This window comes from Berghia stephanieae, chromosome 10, assembly GCF_034508935.2.
Source record: "Berghia stephanieae isolate SIO BIC M18660-M18661 chromosome 10, UCSD_Bste_1.3, whole genome shotgun sequence".
Classification (NCBI taxonomy): domain Eukaryota; kingdom Metazoa; phylum Mollusca; class Gastropoda; order Nudibranchia; family Aeolidiidae; genus Berghia; species Berghia stephanieae.
The window spans coordinates 10,085,821-10,103,320 of NC_088369.1; the positions used below are offsets into that span (position 1 = coordinate 10,085,821).

At 36.8% G+C, this 17,500-nt stretch overlaps 1 protein-coding gene across 4 annotated transcripts in view; it reads left to right on the forward strand.

Moving 5' to 3' along the window:
* The window catches only part of LOC144956203 (stimulated by retinoic acid gene 6 protein-like), a 744,310-nt gene extending 727,707 nt beyond the window's left edge, over positions 1-16,603 (forward strand). For 3 of the 4 annotated variants that reach the window (XM_078886642.1, XM_078886644.1, XM_078886645.1), the window contains exon 22: positions 15,184-16,280. The gene's annotated coding sequence lies outside the window, so the exon portion shown is untranslated. Of the gene's footprint in view, positions 1-15,183 lie in introns of all 4 variants that reach the window. The other variant, XM_078886641.1, reaches the window with a different exon arrangement.
* Positions 16,604-17,500: the final 897 nt, after the last annotated feature.

Below are 17,500 nucleotides of genomic sequence, written 5' to 3' on the forward strand. Positions count from 1 at the left end.
AGGTAGTATGCGCTTGGCTAAGAAGCTCATAACATTGCCATCCGGAAGTATAACGGACCAACACACAAAACTGTGTGTATCCATGAACGTTTATAGTCAGAATAATACAGTTCAGTGAGCATTACTCATAAACGCGGATGGCAAAAAAAACAATAACAAAGACCTGTGTGACGTAATCTTCGAACTATCTATAGTCTGGATTGAACAAAGACCTGAGTGATGTCAACTTCATTCTATCTATAGATAGTATGCAGATGACGTCACTCAGGCCTTTGTTATTGTTTTTGCCATCCGCGTTTGTGAGTTGTTCTCACTAAACTGTATTAACCAGACTTTAAAAGTTCATGGTTACACAGAGTTTATGTGTTGGTCCGTTATGCCATCCGGAAGTATAACGGACCAACACACAAACTGTGTGTAACCTTGAACTTTTATAGTCTGGTTAATACAGTTTAGTGAGAACAACTCAAAAACGCGGATGGCAAAAACAATAACAAAGGCCTGAGTGACGTCATCTGCATACTATCTATAAGCGCTACACACATAAGCGCACAACGACACACACACATACACACACACGCACACACACACACACACACACACACACACACACTTTAACGCGCATATACATACAGAGATGAAAAGTAGCAAGTAGCATGAATTGTTGAATAAAATTCCTATCCGACCATTCATCAGTCAACCAATTATGGCAAATTATGAAGGGAGATTATATGCCGTGAGAATGCTGCACATGTGTGTGTTAATCTTACAAAATCCGATGTTCAATGTTCACGAAAGAGTGAAAACGGAGAGGCTTCGTATGGGAACAATACAGACAATGGACGTTTCAGGTACAAACCCTTCGTCAGCACGACAATATACAAATTAACGTGGAAAACAAATAAAATAAAATGTAAAATAACTTGTATCGTCTGTACTAAATGACTACAGACGATAAAGAGTACAGACGATTCAAGTTATTTTACTTTTTATTTTATTTGTTTTCCACGTTAATTTGTGTATTGTTGTGCTGACGAAGGGTTTGTACCCGAACCGTCCATTGTCTGTATCGTACCCATACGAAGCCTCTCCATTTTCACTCTTTCGTTAATATTTTCACGATCACAGGCTTCAGGCAGCCCCTACCGTCTTCTAAAATACAATGTTAAGAGTTATCGGGTATACTTGTAGTTTAGTCTAGATAATAATTGTAGGCTTTAAAATTATATTGCATATTAAGGGGCGGTTCGGGTCTTTTCAAAAATAGTTTTAATTACCTATATTGATAATCATTATGTATCGTCATTAATCATTATGTATCGTCATTATAGGTTTAAAAACAACATTTATATGATATGTGTTAATACCCGTTTTGAGACCTAATTTTAACAAAAAATCTTTTTTTTAAATGAGCTTTTATAAAGGGCAATATCCACTGAATGTGCTCAAAGCGCTTTACAAGGGGTACCTGGTCAACAGTAACGTTTAACATTTAGGACGGGACAGAACGCCTGTTAGGCGATATTACAGTTTTTCGGACAATGACAACGCTGTTAACGGCCAGGTACTCATTTTACACCTGAGTACGGTGAGAGAATGTGAGTAAAGAGCCTTTTCCAATGACTCAACTATGCGCCGAGCGCGAGGCTCGAACCCAGGACCTTCCGATCCGGAAGCGAGTGTCATACCACTAGACCACATAGCCGCACAATTAGGGAGTCGGCATCGAACAATATAACAATCTTGTGGCAAACATTCCACAAAAAATTAATGAAGGAATGACCTCCATATTCTTCCCTCTTATCAACATTGTATCATAGTGCGTCACCATAGAGAGATTTTACGGCTTTAGCTTATGGAATTTTTATTAGAACATTACGAAGTTGAGAATCAGAATGTTGTGACAAAATTGATGTTAAAAATTCAAAAATAACTCTCTATGGTGACATAATACATTATTTCTGTCATAACTGTGGAAATTTTCAGACAATTTTACCGAATAGATTCTGAGAAACGTTTGACACAGTATTCCATACCCTTAGAAAAAATGACATATTGAGAAAATAGCAAAATAGCTTTCCGTTTTTCACATTGTTCTTACTACCTGCACCATTTTTGACTGTATTTTTCGTGCCTTTATAGTCTACTTTAAGAAATTGGACTTCAATTATATTATTTCTAAGATAATAAAATATCGTTTTCCACCAAAATCTCAAAATCAATTTGTTGAAGGATTTTCCTAATAATTACACCCAAACCGCCCCTTATTATATATAAGATGTTTTATTTAATCTAGTGAGCATCTCATAAGATGAGATTTTAATTTCTTTTTAAAAGATGACTGGGAATCCACAACCCCGCTCCTAAGGGCTAACCCACACCGGAGACTGACTCCGACGACCCGGCACTGACGTCCTCTGCCGTCTTCCGGACAAAGACGTCGGGCACGGACAAAATACTAAGAATAAAGAGAGGAGCCGCTAAACCTACCAAGCACCCGACGTCCTCTGCCGTTTTTTTTTCGAGCACTACTTGGTATGGGTAAGTCTAGCGGCTCTTCTCTTTATTCTTAGTTATTTGTCCGTGCCCGAAGTCTTTATCCGGAAGACGGCAGAGGACGGCAGTGCCGGGTCGTCGGAGTCAATCTCCTGTATGAGTTAGCCTTAACACTAAACGGTAAAGCATTCCGGACAGCGAGGGCGGCATGAATAAATGCACGATCAGCATAGGTCTTTGATCTATTTTTAGAAACACCATAATCTTAATTGAGAGTTGGATCTTAAAGAGCGTGAGGGAGTGTAAACATAATTTATCAAATTTGATTATAGTCTGGAGATGTTTCGTTAAGATAATTATAGCACATTACAACAATGTTATAGGTAATCTAACATGGGGCGGGGGGGGGGGGGGTTTGTTGGCAATGTAAAGCCCAAAACAAAGGTGTTTTTCCTCTTCAAAACTCACTTTGCCGCTTAATTTTGAATGCGCTGCAGTTTGCTGACAACATTATTTGGCGTATTATGCATGAGCATGTTACAGAAAAGAGGCTCTGTATCTCACCGTACTCATGTGTAAACCTGGCCATTTACAGCATTGTCTCTGTCCGAAAAAAAAAACCCGGTAATATCTCCTAAGACGCCTCATGTCTCGTCCCATGTGTTAAGTGTTGCTTTTGGTTAAGGGCCGCTTGTAAAGCGCTTTGAGCACGTTTAGTGGATATTGCGCTATATAAATGCTCAAGTTATGTTTTTATTATCTCGTTATGTAAATAAATCAGTCCAAGCGTGACCTTTGTAAACTCATGGTAACTTGATAATAATTATAATTATAATTGAGCTTTTATATAGCGCAATATCCACTAAACGTTCTCCAAGCACTTTACAAAGGGTCCCTGACCAACAGCAAAATTTAACATTTAGGACGGGACATGACAGCTGTTAAGCGATACTACCATTTTTTCGGACAGAGACAACGCTGTTAATGGTCAGGTACTCATTTTACACCTGAGTACGGTGAGAGAATGTGAGTAAAGAGCCTTCTCAAAGGACTCAACTATGCGCCGAGCGTGAGGCTCGAACCCAGGACATTCCGATCCGAAAGCGAGTGTCATACTACAAGGCCACATTGCAGCACTCACCAAAATAATAATTACAGTCCAAACGTTGTGATGATCAACAACAGAAAAGGAACCGTGAAATGTTGTTGATTTTACCCAAGGAAACAAATGATCCAATAATAGTCACCAAGTTGGGGGGGAACATGACCATGCCCCTCGGACAGATGTCGGAATGTCAGCAAAGGCAGGTTGCGCTAAATTCGCCAAACTGCGTTTAAGTGAAATACTCACTATAGTCCGTTCCACAACCCGTACGCACGCGTTGGCGTGAATATCTTCACAACCTTCTGGTGAATTTTAATAATAATTGGCTCGAACACTAGAATTGTTCATTACATGAAGCTGGTGTTTTTACATTGGTTTCAGTATCATACTTTGGGATTTTTCTTATTACGGTATTACTCTTCATGCTGGCTAGAACTTTTCATATGCCCTGTGATCAGAATGTGTAACAGTCAAAACATGGTCAAATTTATGTTTTTTTCCCCTCTGGATACGCTTTTATGCTCGCCGGAGAAATATTTCATACGGGCGTCCGCCATTGTTCCGATAGTTTAGAGCCAGTGTTACTAAGTTACCATGCATCATTAGGAAGGAAGTGACGTTCCGACTGTTGAAGAGTATTGACCAATCAAATTGTACACTTTCTACACACTTGACATAAACAATTTTTACAATTTAATTGTTGACAGCCAGAGGCGTAGTAGCTGCATGTTGTGATTTCTACATTCATAACAAATGATAACAATATGGATGAAAACATGCAATTTGTCACAATGAGGAAAGTTTTCAAGTATTTATAAGTGGAGCGAAGCGCGGAATTTTTTCTCTTAGCATGCGGTGATTAGCAATACTATTATTAGATTGCCCTCAACCATGAACTCAGAATGGAGAGGACAAATTAATAATATTTATGTCATTTTAATTACTTATGCACCTCTTGTATTTTGGAAAGTGTTGTTCCTTTGAAAGATTTTACTGTACAAAAATTAACAATTCAGCGACATTTCACATTATTACATTCAAAGTGCCCCCCCCCCCCCCCCCCACCCATAGTGAACATAATTCATAATTCAAGAATGACAAACACGAACCGTGCTCGATGGGTGACCTGCGGGTTTTGTGAGTTGTCTTCGTGAGTTGTCTTGCTCAATAGTTGGATTATGTCTTTGTGAAAGGCATTTCTCCTTGCCCTATCGAAGACGGACGGAAAGATTCAGAGGACACCCCCACCCCCCCTTCCCCAGTTTTTTCACATCAAGGTCTTTGTCCAAAAAATGTATAAGCACCTAACGGGCTGCTTGTGTTGTCCAATATATTACATGTCCGCTGTCAACAAGGGAAGAGATAAATTATAAACATTAAAAAAAAAAACACCGTTAAGTACTATTTAAATGATATCTATAATAACACTATTTCAACAACCCAAAATTTTTTTACTCCACTGAATGCAACTTTGTTGTGAATATTTTCCCCGGGTGAAAGAGAATCAACACACCATTATTGTAAACATTTTAAAGTTGGAGTCATTTTTTATTGCAAGCGATGAAAAGGGCAAAGGAATTCCCCATTGTGAGAAAACTGTCTGCTCTATCTGCTATCACTATCGGTATTCAAAATTCGTAATGTCACTTAAAATATAAGCCCTTATGCAAAAAAAAATCATGGCACCACTTTGGAGGATCTTTGGGGGAATTTGTGATGTTTCGTGCCCCGGTAATTGGAACAGACTACAGATAGAACGAAGATGACGTCACTCAAGTCTTTGTTACTGTTTTTTTCCATCCATGTTTATGAGTAATTCTTACCTAAACTGTATTAACCAGACTATAAGCGTTCATGGTTACACATCTTTTTGTGTGTTGGTCCGTTATATTTCCGGATGGCAATGTTGTGAGTTTCTTAGCCAAGCGCACAGCATCTAAAGGTAGTTTGCACTTGGCTAAAAAGCTCACAACATTGCCATCCGGAAGTATACCGGACTAAGACAAAAAAAACTATGTGTAGCCTTGAACGTTTATAGTCTGGTTGATATAGTTTAGTGAGAATGACTCATAAACACGGATGGCAAAAAGCAATAACAAATACCTGAGTGACGTCAACTTCAAATTATCTATACGAAGTCCGTGGCATGAGTCTGGCGTAGCCTTCGTTAACTGGTTGAATGGTACTTCACGACACATTGAATTTCATCACAATATCTGTAATATCTTGAGAGAGTTCGAGTTGCATGGAGACAATGAAGCCTCTTTTTTGTAGTTTTCCTCAAGTTACGTATGTAGTTTTTAATGAGGAGAGTGTAATATAGGGAATGAGATTAGCGGAAGAGTAGCGTCCCATTGATTGGACGTTTCCGGCGGAAAAGTTATAAGATAGAGAACGTCATGTTGGTTGTGCGCATGCGTCTCTCGTCCTTGCTTTCGGTGAAAGCGGCATGAGACACTTCACCGAAAGCGAGGACGAGAGAGACGCATGCGCAAAACCATTTTGACGTTCTCTCTGTAAGGTGACGTCCAATCAAGGGACGCTACTCTTCCGCTAATCTCATTCCCTACATCGAAGGAGTAAATGAGGGAGATGTGATAGGGAGGATGTATGGAGTTGTTCTGAGAGGTTTGGTGACGAGATATCTCTTGAGAATGAGGTTAGTTTTTGTTGTTGAGAATGAGATGTAGTTGCCAGTGCCGCTATTTTGGCAGGCAGCGTGGCAGGCTTCTTGAGGCTTGGGATGAATGAAGAGGGAGTGAAAAAACAAAACTAGATCTTATTTTCCGCAAGAGATGTTCTGGGTTTTTTTCTCTTGCGCAATGCTCAGGGTCGTGATTGGTTCTAAGGAAGGGGCGACACTGTCAAATAAAGAAATAGGGTGCGCCACTAGTTTTATCCTTTCTCCCCACGCAACCAAAATGTGCGTGGTATGTGCGACGGCGCGCAGTATAGATAGTATGCAGATGACGTCACTCAGGCCTTTGTTATTGTTTTTGCCATCCGCGTTTGTGAGTTGTCCTCACTAAACTGTATTAATCAGACTATCAAAGTTCATGGTTACACATAGTTTTGTGTGTTGGTCCGTTATACTTCCGGATGGCAATGTTGTGAACTCCTTGGCCAAGCGCATTCTATCTATACTGCAAGACGAATAGAAGGAGACCATAACAGAAAGTGCTATTGAAAAAACAAGGAGTATGAAACTATCATTCTACATATAATATTATACAGTTACGATTATCGTCATAAAAGTAATCGGAGAGTCGTGGTTTGTGATGCACAAGGTAATAACATCAAACATCTGTCATTGATTTCATTGATGACAATATTATACAAACATGGCAACAAGCATCTTCATGATTCATTGATGACAATACTATACAAACATGGCAACAGCATGTCATTGATTTCATGATGCAATACTATCAAACATGGCAACAGATCTGTCTTCTCTCAGTGGGGTTGGTGCTGGTGTTTGTTTTTTGTTTTGTTTTTGTGTTGTTTTTTACAATGCTTGTTTGGGTTTTGTTTTTGTTATTGTCGGGGTTTTTTTTATTTTATTTTATTTTTTTTTGTCTTTTGTTTTTTTTTTTGTTTTTGTTTTTTTGTGTTTTTTTTTGGGGGGGGAGGGGGGGGGGTTGTTTTTGGTTTAGTTCGTTTTTATTGTTTAGTTGTTGTTGTTGTTGTTGTTGTTGTTGTTGTTGTTGTTGATCTTGTTGTTGTTGTTGTCTCCACAAGTATTGTAACCCAGAATCTTCTCAGCCAAAGATGAGTGTCTGTACAACGTTTTTATCTCGTCCTGTCTTCTATGTATGGCTATGCGTTCTTGTGGTATGACACTTGCTTTCGGATCGGCAGGATCCTAGGTTCGAGCCTCGCTCGACTCGACGCATAGTTGAGTCCCCGAAAAGGCTATTTACTCAGGTGTAAAATGAGTACCTGGCTGTTAACTGCGTTGTCTCTGTCGGATAAAATTGTAATATTGCGTGTTAAGCCAGTTAAGAAATGTGTGCGTGTTTGGAATAAAAGAATGTGGGTGAGCTGCGTGATTGTTTTGAATGTACGGAGCAGAGTGTAGCCATCGATATGTTATAGATAGTATGCGCTTGGCTAAGAAGCTCATAACCTTGCCATCCGGAAGTATGACGGACCAACACACAAAACTGTGTGTATCCATGAACGTTTATAGTCGGGTTAATACAGTTTAGTGAGAACAACTCACAAACGCGGATGGCAAAAACAATAACAAAGGCCTGGGTGACGTCATCTGCATACTATCTATAGCCTGACACTGAAACCCAAAAAGACTGTCATTATGACGTCATTATTTGTTTTTTTTTTTTTTGCTCATGGAAACAAGTGGTCCCATTGGTTGAACTATTGAATACAACTCACGATTTGTTTTCTTTTGCGGCCAAAGACTGGCATTTTGACGTCATTTTTTGGTCAGTGTCAGGCTATAAGTTAACGATGACTACGAACAGAGTGTGTTTATTGATGATAATTGTCATGGTCTCAAGTGAGTAAAGAGCTACTCGACTATGCATAAAGATATATGTAGAATGAGGCCCCAGAATTTACGAGTTACTATAAATGAAAAACAATTAACGATTTGTTTACAATGAAATAAAAATAATGATGAAATTTAATTAAAAGAGATAAACAGTGATCGTGGCAGTTACAAATAGAGATATGAATATTTTACGTAACTTATGATAATATGTCAGGTTCATAAGTTTACGTTTCCAGGCAGTTGATGGGCTTGGATGATCTATTCCTCTGATAACAGGATCGGACTCGTAAAATTCCACTTCCAGGCAATTGGTAAGAGGTTATTGTGTAGTCCTTTGACAGCGGGCTTGGGTTTGATCCTTGAAGATTATACAATCAAAGTTAAAAGCTCCGGCGTCTTAATGGTGTAGATATAATATCTACAAAGTCCCAAAAGATAAAAATCTTCCAGTATATATATAGGAATAGAGCGACTGGCCGTCCGGCATAGATTGTGGAGAGAAAGTGAGTGTCAAATGTTAGACCTATCAGCTTTTATAATAAGTGGCTACGTGACAGAATGTAGAACGAAAAGTATTCACTAATTAGAAATTAATTCGAGGGAAGGCTATAAAAGGAAAGACGATCTAATATTAGAAGGTAAAGTTTATCTAAGCCTACCGAAATATAACTGGAGTGAGATGAATTCAGTTCTTAATAAAATAAAATTTAATAAGATAATTGTGAACAATCTTTACTGTGACACCCCCCACCCACGTTTAAAATATACTCTTTAACCATTATGGGAAAGATAGATTTTACAAACGGAAGTAAATTTACTATCATGATACTCTAGCATTAATCCATTGTTATGATTTGTGCTACAATTAAATTATTTATTAACTAGACATGGAAATGTTTATATTAACGTAGGTATATGAATGGGTGACAATAACAATGAAAGATTGTGATTACAAATCATTGTGATGAACAACATGATGGCAATGTGATTACAAATCATTGTGATAAACAATAGTGATGGCAATGAAGCATGATTTAAGTCGATGATATGAAGGTAATTTACTGAATGAAATGAATGAAAATGTAAATGGAATATTGACATTTCAATTATTAATCATAAATGAGTGAAAATTCATAACAATAATAGTAAAGAGAAGATTTCCCAAATCATGAATGGGTATGGTATATATATCCAAACAATACTCAATGTTACATTAAGTTGGGTCATCATGTTTACAAATAAAATTATCGAAATTGTGCGTTCTGATTTGGCATAATTTTCGAGGTAACTAACAGTATGCATGAGAGGTTAAGTTATACCCTTCTCACGTCATTACACTAATCGAGAAAGTAGGTCGGCGTGAATATTTTCACAGCCTGGTATCAGTGGCGGTTCTAGCCTATTTACAGTGGTTGGGCAAAGATGATCCGGTCATATATATATATATATATATATATATATATATATATATATATATATATATATATATATATATATATATATATATATTATTTATTTATTTATTTTTTTTAATTATAATTTTTTTTCACCTTTAAAAAAAATATTTCAACCACAAATAATCACATTCACAATGAAATGACAATACCAGTAGATTTTAATTATTCCAAACGTAATCAAAAAATAATCACGAAAGAGAATACAACTAAAAACTAAAGCGACGAGACATAATGCGACAACACCTTGACAATAGAAGTCCATTTCGTTCACTCGAAAAATTAAAGAGATGCTTTAATCCCTCAACGGCGAGATTAATATTTCTGTTACATTACTGGTTTTCAGTAGTATGTAGTAACCTTAAAGTTTTCATCGAGAAGCAACAACAGCGATATGACTCGAGTTTCATTCAGAGCTGAAATTGCATCATTTTTACTGCTGTCTTGGTGGTTAGAATGATTGTGCCGGTGGTGGTAGTGGTTGGAATAGTGGTAGCGGTGGTGGTGGTGGTGGAGGAGGAGGAGGAAGACGAGGCGGTGAGGGAGGATGTAATTATGATAGTGGTTTTGGTGGTGCTGTTGGTTAGAATGATAGTTGTGGAGACGATTGTTGTACTTGTTGTTAATATTGTTGTTGTTGTTGTTGTTGTTGTTGTTGTTGTTGTTGTTGTTGTTGTTGTTGTTGTTGTTGTTGTTAATGATGATGATGATGATGATGATGATGATGATGATGATGATGATGATGATGATGATGATGATGATGATGACAACCACGATGTCGTCGACAATGATGGTTACCACCATACGATATTACAAAGTTTATTTAATCTTAGGCTTTCGCCAATAATTCACACAATACAATTAAGACAAAAGAATGTTATCAATCTCTCCTCATGCATTCGTTATACTATCACAATAACGACCGTGTTATCTTTACTCCTTCCCAATGCTATCTATACAAGAGTGCTATGCTCCTTCCCCAACCAACCCCTAGCTTCCCGCCTCTTCGTCGCGAACTATCTTATGTATGTATTAGCTTCAGGACGGGCAAGTACGGAATCTGCCCACCCTTCCTTTAAACGTCTTTATTTCCTCTATAACTTAGAATTCAACTCTCTCCTTACTCAGAAGAGTATTTCTCGTATACTAATTCAATTGTTGAGAAAACCAAAATGGTGGTTGTATTAATATTTATTTAGTCGTGACTTTTGAATAAAATGTTTTGTTTTATTAGAGGAAATACAATAGAAAATTACATTGTTTTGCAAAATTATTTAGTCTGGCAATAAAAATACAGCGGTAATTACTTTAAGAATAATAAAAAAAAGAACTAACAAATTAATTTGTTAAAAAACAAAACAAAAAAACAACAAAAAACAAATAAGAAAACAATTTAAATAAATGAGTTTTGAGAAGTACTTAAAGAAAACGAGAAAAAAAAAGAAATAATTTAAATGGATAAACAAATATATAAAAACAACACAAATTAATACTAAATTGATATAATATTAGTAAGTTAATAAATTTAATTCAATACTGGAACCTTCCCAAAGTCATTACATCAATGGTACCAGCACAAGTAAGGCAATAAATAAGAAAAAGTTCGTTTGCCAAAAGCTCTATTCAGTGTTCACTGGTTATTAAGGTGGGCTCATTTGAATAAGCCCGACCTAGTACTAGAGAGGCCAGACAGCAAAATCGGAGTTAGTTCACCGTCAGGCGACGTGACGATGAGATGACGATGTGGGCGGAGTGGAGTGGTTGGGGAGGGGAGGGGGGGGGGTTGATAAAAAGAACAGGAGCGTATCCTGGTTTATGCATTACGGGGTGCATGGTCATTCGCAATCTATCAAAAATACACACAAATTGATTTCAGTACGAAGTATCAAGTTTAAGTAGTAACTTTTGAAATTATCTAATTTAGATTAGATTATTTCGGACCTGGTAATACAGCTTATAACTTGAAAAAAACAGGCTGGTATTTGCCCACCCTGCCCATTATTACCAGCCGTCCCTGCTGGTATGTGAGAGATACTGAAAGTGTAATTTTGCAAAAATAGACTCCACCTTAGTACTCTACTATTATTCATTTTGTTATTTCTTATGTACGTGAGTGGTTTATGGTCCGTTTCGACCACAAACTCTTTTAGCAGTAGATATCTGCTGAATGTCTTTAAAGCAAAGACGATGGCCAGTCCTTCACGCTCTATTACAGAGTATCGTGATTCTCTGTCCAATAATTTTCTGCTTGCATATAAGCAAGGCATTAGAGTTCCCTCATGTTCCTGTAATAGTACACCTGCGATGCCCTTATCAGACGCGTCAGTTCTTACAACAAATTCTTTTGACATGTCGGGTAATTTAAGAATTGGTTCTGAACAGAGTAATGCCTTTAATTGGTTAAAGCTATTCTGACACGCTTCTGTCCAAACAATTTTGTTCGGTGACCCATTCTTTGTCAGATTTGTTAGCGGTGTCGCGATGTGCGCGAAGTTGTAAATGTATTTCCTGTAAAAATTTAGGAGCCCAAGTACTTTGCGTACTTCTTTTTTTGTCTTAGGTGGTTGCAATTGTGCGATTTTTGTTTGTTTTTCTGTCTCGGGTGTCTGTGTCCCATGACCAACGGTATGATTAATCCTGCATTTGAAGCTTCGATATTAGTAAACATAGGTTGCGACACTGTGTCTCTATCAAAATATTTTTTTAGCATATTTGCATGGAATGTCTTTGTTGTGTTGTTAATTTTAATCTCGTAATTAACATTAGATTTGACTGCTAATACCTTGAATGGTCCTTTCCATGTAGCTAAAAGTTTACTCGAGTCATCGGGTAAGAGTATTAGTACTTTGTCACCAATCTCAAATTTTCTTGATTTGCTTTTGCGATCAGAGTATTCCTTGTATTTCTCTGCTTTTTTAGTGACGGATTCCTGTGCTAGCTTACACGTGTCCTCTATTCTGTCTTTCAGATTTCTTACATATTCGTAAGCAAACATAATTTCGTTATTGTCCTCCTCATTTCCTTTACAAATGTCGGCTACTATATTGATCGGGCCGCGAGGTGATCGTCCATACATCAACTCAAATGGGGAGTAGCCTGTAGATTCTTGGGGTATTTCTCTATATGCAAATAGGATTGCTGGTAAGTATCTGTCCCAATCATCTGGTTTTTCTGCTGACACTTTTCTTAACATATTCTTTAGAGTGCCATTAAATCTTTCACAAAGACCATTTGCTTGGGGGTGGTAGGGAGTTGTGAATGAGTGTTGGATTCCCATGAGTTTCATGGTTTCATGCATCATATGTGATGTAAATTGGGGTCCATTGTCCGACAGTATCTCATTTGGTATGCCTATTCTAGTAAAAATTGTCATCAATGCTTCAGCTATGTGATCCGATGTAGTTGATTTCAATGCTATCGCTTCTGGCCACCTGGTTGCGTAATCGACTAGTGTTAGTATGTGTGTATGGTTTCTATCTGATTTTGTTAAAGGGCCTATAATGTCAATTGCAACTTTTTGAAAAACTTTTTCAATAACTGGGGTTGTCTCTAATGGCAATCTCGGTATTCTGCCTTTTGCGACTCTTCTTTGGCATGTGTCACACGATTTCACATATTCTCGGACGTCTTTAGTAATTCCAGGCCATGTGAAATTCTCGGATATTCTCTTCAATGTGGAAGAGCTCCCAAGATGTCCAGAAGTTATTGAATCGTGCGCTATTCCAAGGATTTTGTTTCTGTAAATACTCGGCGTGACCAGTTGTTTAGCTATTTTGTTTCTTTTCCTATGTAACCTGAACAGAATATCTTTTTCAATGATGTATTCAACTTTTGATTTCGTCCTTTGTTTGCGATATTGAAATATGATGTTAAAGTCGGGTCCTTTTTCTGTTCTTCAATGAACGTGTTCCTGTCAAATTGTTGTGGTTCTAGAGAAATAGTCATTGGCTTCTCTGTTGTCTTAGTCATCTTTCTTGTTTCTGCTAGACAAGCTGTTTCTTGGGTTAATGACCATTCTTTTACATCTGTTGGGTTGTCTTTAAGACCTTTTATATTGCCAACAATAACATCAGCGACGGGGTTGGGAAGTATACAGCATTCCACTATTCCTGTATAGTATGGGGTTTCTATGTACACATTAGCTGTTTCAAAGGTTTCGACTGTGCCACTGAATGTGATGCATTGTACCGTTTTTCCAGTTTTGTCTTCGTCATTGATCAAAGATGCTTTTATTCCTACTGTACTGCATCCTGTGTCTCTCAATATTTTGCAATCAGTTCCATTAGCTTTGCCTTCACAAAAAATAGCGATCCTGACTTGTGAGTTTGTGTTAAAAGTGACATACCTTTCACGCAATACACATTTATATTTTCTCCTGACATTACTCGTGTCTGATTATTTACACTTGTTTGGAGTGATGCATTTGCAGTTTCTTTTGGATATCCCACGATTTTGTAACATTTGTCTGCTGTGTGGCCTTTCATTCCACAATATTGACATTTAATTATAGGTTTGTTGGTTTTCTTATACTCAGTATTATTGTCAGTGCTATTTCTTGTTTTGTTTTGATAGGATCGGCTATGGTCTCTATTGAACTGTTTGTTCCATGGTTTGTTACTATGATCATCTTGTTTCACTTGCGTGTTCCGAGTGATTGATCGGCTCGTTCTATTTGAGTACTGAACTTTAGGTGTACCTGGACTCTGAGCAGCGGCAGCGTAGTATGGTTCCTTCAATGTTCTGCTAAGGGGTGTCAATGGATGTGCGCTGTTAAAGTTTTCTGCGTAGATTTTTAATTTGTCCAAGTTTTCTGGCTTTCTCTCTTTAAAGAATGCGACTAAATCTGGGTTGCAAGCTTGATAGATTCGATTCTTCAGCGTGAGATAGTAAAGGCCTGCAAAGTCGTCTTGTTTTACGTTTGCCAACTCAAGCCACCGATTTAGAAATTGAGTAATTCGGTTCACGAATGTATTAAAGTCTTCTCCACTTTCCGGTTTTGCAGTGTGAAACCTTTCCTGGTAACCATCTTCCGTTAATCTAAATCTTTTTAGTAGAGCGTCTTTAATTTTTCCATAGTCATCTGCATCTTCAGTTGTTAAGGTATAGAAAACTTTTAGCGGTTCTCCAGATAAGCAGTTAATCAAGGCTGTGGCCCATTTGCTTTCTGGCCAACGATAACCTTTAGCCTGAACTTCGAATCGGTGTAAGAAGGATTCTAGACAGTCTGAGCGTTCATCGTATGTTGGCATGCGTGGAAGTTTCACGAAAAATTCATCACTATTATTATGTTTTCTTTCATGACCGGTTTTTGTTTTTTCAATTTCCAGCATCATTTGGGTCCTTTTGGTTTCTTCTTCTGCTAAAGCTATTTGTCTTTTTAGTTCCTTTCTTGGACTCTTTCTTCTCGTTCTTCTCTACGTATTCTTTCTTCGTGTTCTTTTTCTTCTCTACGAATTCTTTCTTCATTTTCTTCTCTACGAATTCTTTCTTCGTGTTCTTTTTCTTCTCTATGAATTCTTTCTTCATTTTCTTCTCTACGAATTCTTTCTTCTTTTTCTTCTTTTATTTTCTCTTCGCACCATGAAAATATTCTTTCCTGGGGTATTTCTAAGTCCTTTGCGAGACTTAAGTATCTTTTATATGCTTCCATTTTTGCAATAAATTAGTTACGATGTTTTATATATATTATATTGACAGGATACTGTTACTGACTGTTTTATTTATTTACACTTACTGGAATGAACTGTTCTATTTTTAGAAATCTCTCTCTCTTATTTCAACTTATTATGTATGTTGAATTTGATGCCTTTTATCGTTATATCTTATAAAGCAATGTGTCAATACAATGCGGAGTTATGACTTGAGTCCATAACAATGTGTCAATCGCGTGTACTCTAAACTATGTTACTACGAAAAATGTATCACCAATGTGTGTGACTCGTCGTTAGTTTGTGTACAATTATTCGCAATGACGCTAATATACTAGAGTGTGATAACAATAATAGGATGCCAAAATAATCCCAAGTTATCTATCACTAAATATAACACGACGGCTAGTAGACTCCTTTTATTATATTTTTTTTTAAAGACTCATTTTTCAGAACATAATATAGAAGTGTTTCGGTAACAGTAATATGCCAAAAATGCATTTAAAACAAATCACTATGCAAAACAAATCACGATGTCTATAGTTACTATGTGATGCCCAACTCATGTAAAAGAGAATAATGAAGGATATATTTACCAACTCAGTTCGTGGCTGGGACCTCTCTCTTGTTCAATGGTTGTTCAACAATTGTAATTAGGCATTGAAGAGTGTTTAACAGTGATGTCTGAAATACAAAACAATAAAATATCGTAAGATTTACAATAGTTACAAAATGTGTTCACAACACTGAGTGATTGGATGATAGGTGAATGAATCGTTATGGAATGTAAACATATTGAAAACAATTCATGAATGAGGCAAACAACAAAATGAAATGAGTGATATAATAACAAAGTGGACAAGGAATGAATGAATGAATGAAAAACTGAGTGAATAAATGAATGAATGAATGGATAATGTATGAATGAAAGAATGAAGGGAGGAATAAATGTATGAATGATTGGATAAATGAGTGAATAAAGGAATGAACAATGAATGAATGAATAATTTATAAATGAATGAAGGAATGAATCAATAAAATGCTATTCAATTTGAATGAAAGAATGAATGGATAAATTGCTATTCCATTTAAATGAAGAAATGAAAAAGAAAAAAAAATAATCCTGTAAATAGGGAGTTCAATTAAAATATGATCAAGTGGGGCAATTAAGAGTTTTACAATTTAAACTTTAAAGTTAGATGAAATAGATATATGTAACTAAATAAATTCAATTCTTTATATGTGTCCCTCCAAAATGTCATGGTCTCAAGTGAGTAAAGAGCTACTCGACTATGCATAAAGATATATGTAGAATGAGGCCCCAGAATTTACTAGTTACTATAAATGAAAAACAATTAACGATTTGTTTACAATGAAATAAAAATAATGATGAAATTTAATTAAAAGAGATAAACAGTGATCGTGGCAGTTACAAATAGAGATATGAATATTTTACGTAACTTATGATAATATGTCAGGTTCATAAGTTTACGTTTCCAGGCAGTTGATGGGCTTGGATGATCTATTCCTCTGATAACAGGATCGGACTCGTAAAATTCCACTTCCAGGCAATTGGTAAGAGGTTATTGTGTAGTCCTTTGACAGCGGGCTTGAGTTTGATCCTTGAAGATTATACAATCAAAGTTAAAAGCTCCGGCGTCTTAATGGTGTAGATATAATATCTACAAAGTCCCAAAAGATAAAAATCTTCCAGTATATATATAGGAATAGAGCGACTGGCCGTCCGGCATAGATTGTGGAGAGAAGTGAGTGTCAAATGTTAGACCTATCAGCTTTTATAATAAGTGGCTACGTGACAGAATGTAGAACGAAAAGTATTCACTAATTAGAAATTAATTCGAGGGAAGGCTATAAAAGGAAAGACGATCTAATATTAGAAGGTAAAGTTTATCTAAGCCTACCGAAATATAACTGGAGTGAGATGAATTCAGTTCTTAATAAAATAAAATTTAATAAGATAATTGTGAACAACCTTTACTGTGACAATAATGATGATGTCGAGGATTTGAATGATTGTGTTAATGAATACATTACATTTTGTGAGGACAATGTTTGTGAGAAGAAAGACATAGTGTGATATGCTAACAACAAGTCCCCCAGGTCCCGGGTAAAGAACTTAAATCTTGGTTGAACATATTCTCTCGCCGTACTCGGGTGTAAAATGAGTACCTGTCCGTTAACAGTATTGTCTCGTCTCTGTCTGAAAAAAAAAATTTGATAACATCGTCTAACGGACGTCATGTCTCGTTCTGCATGTGAC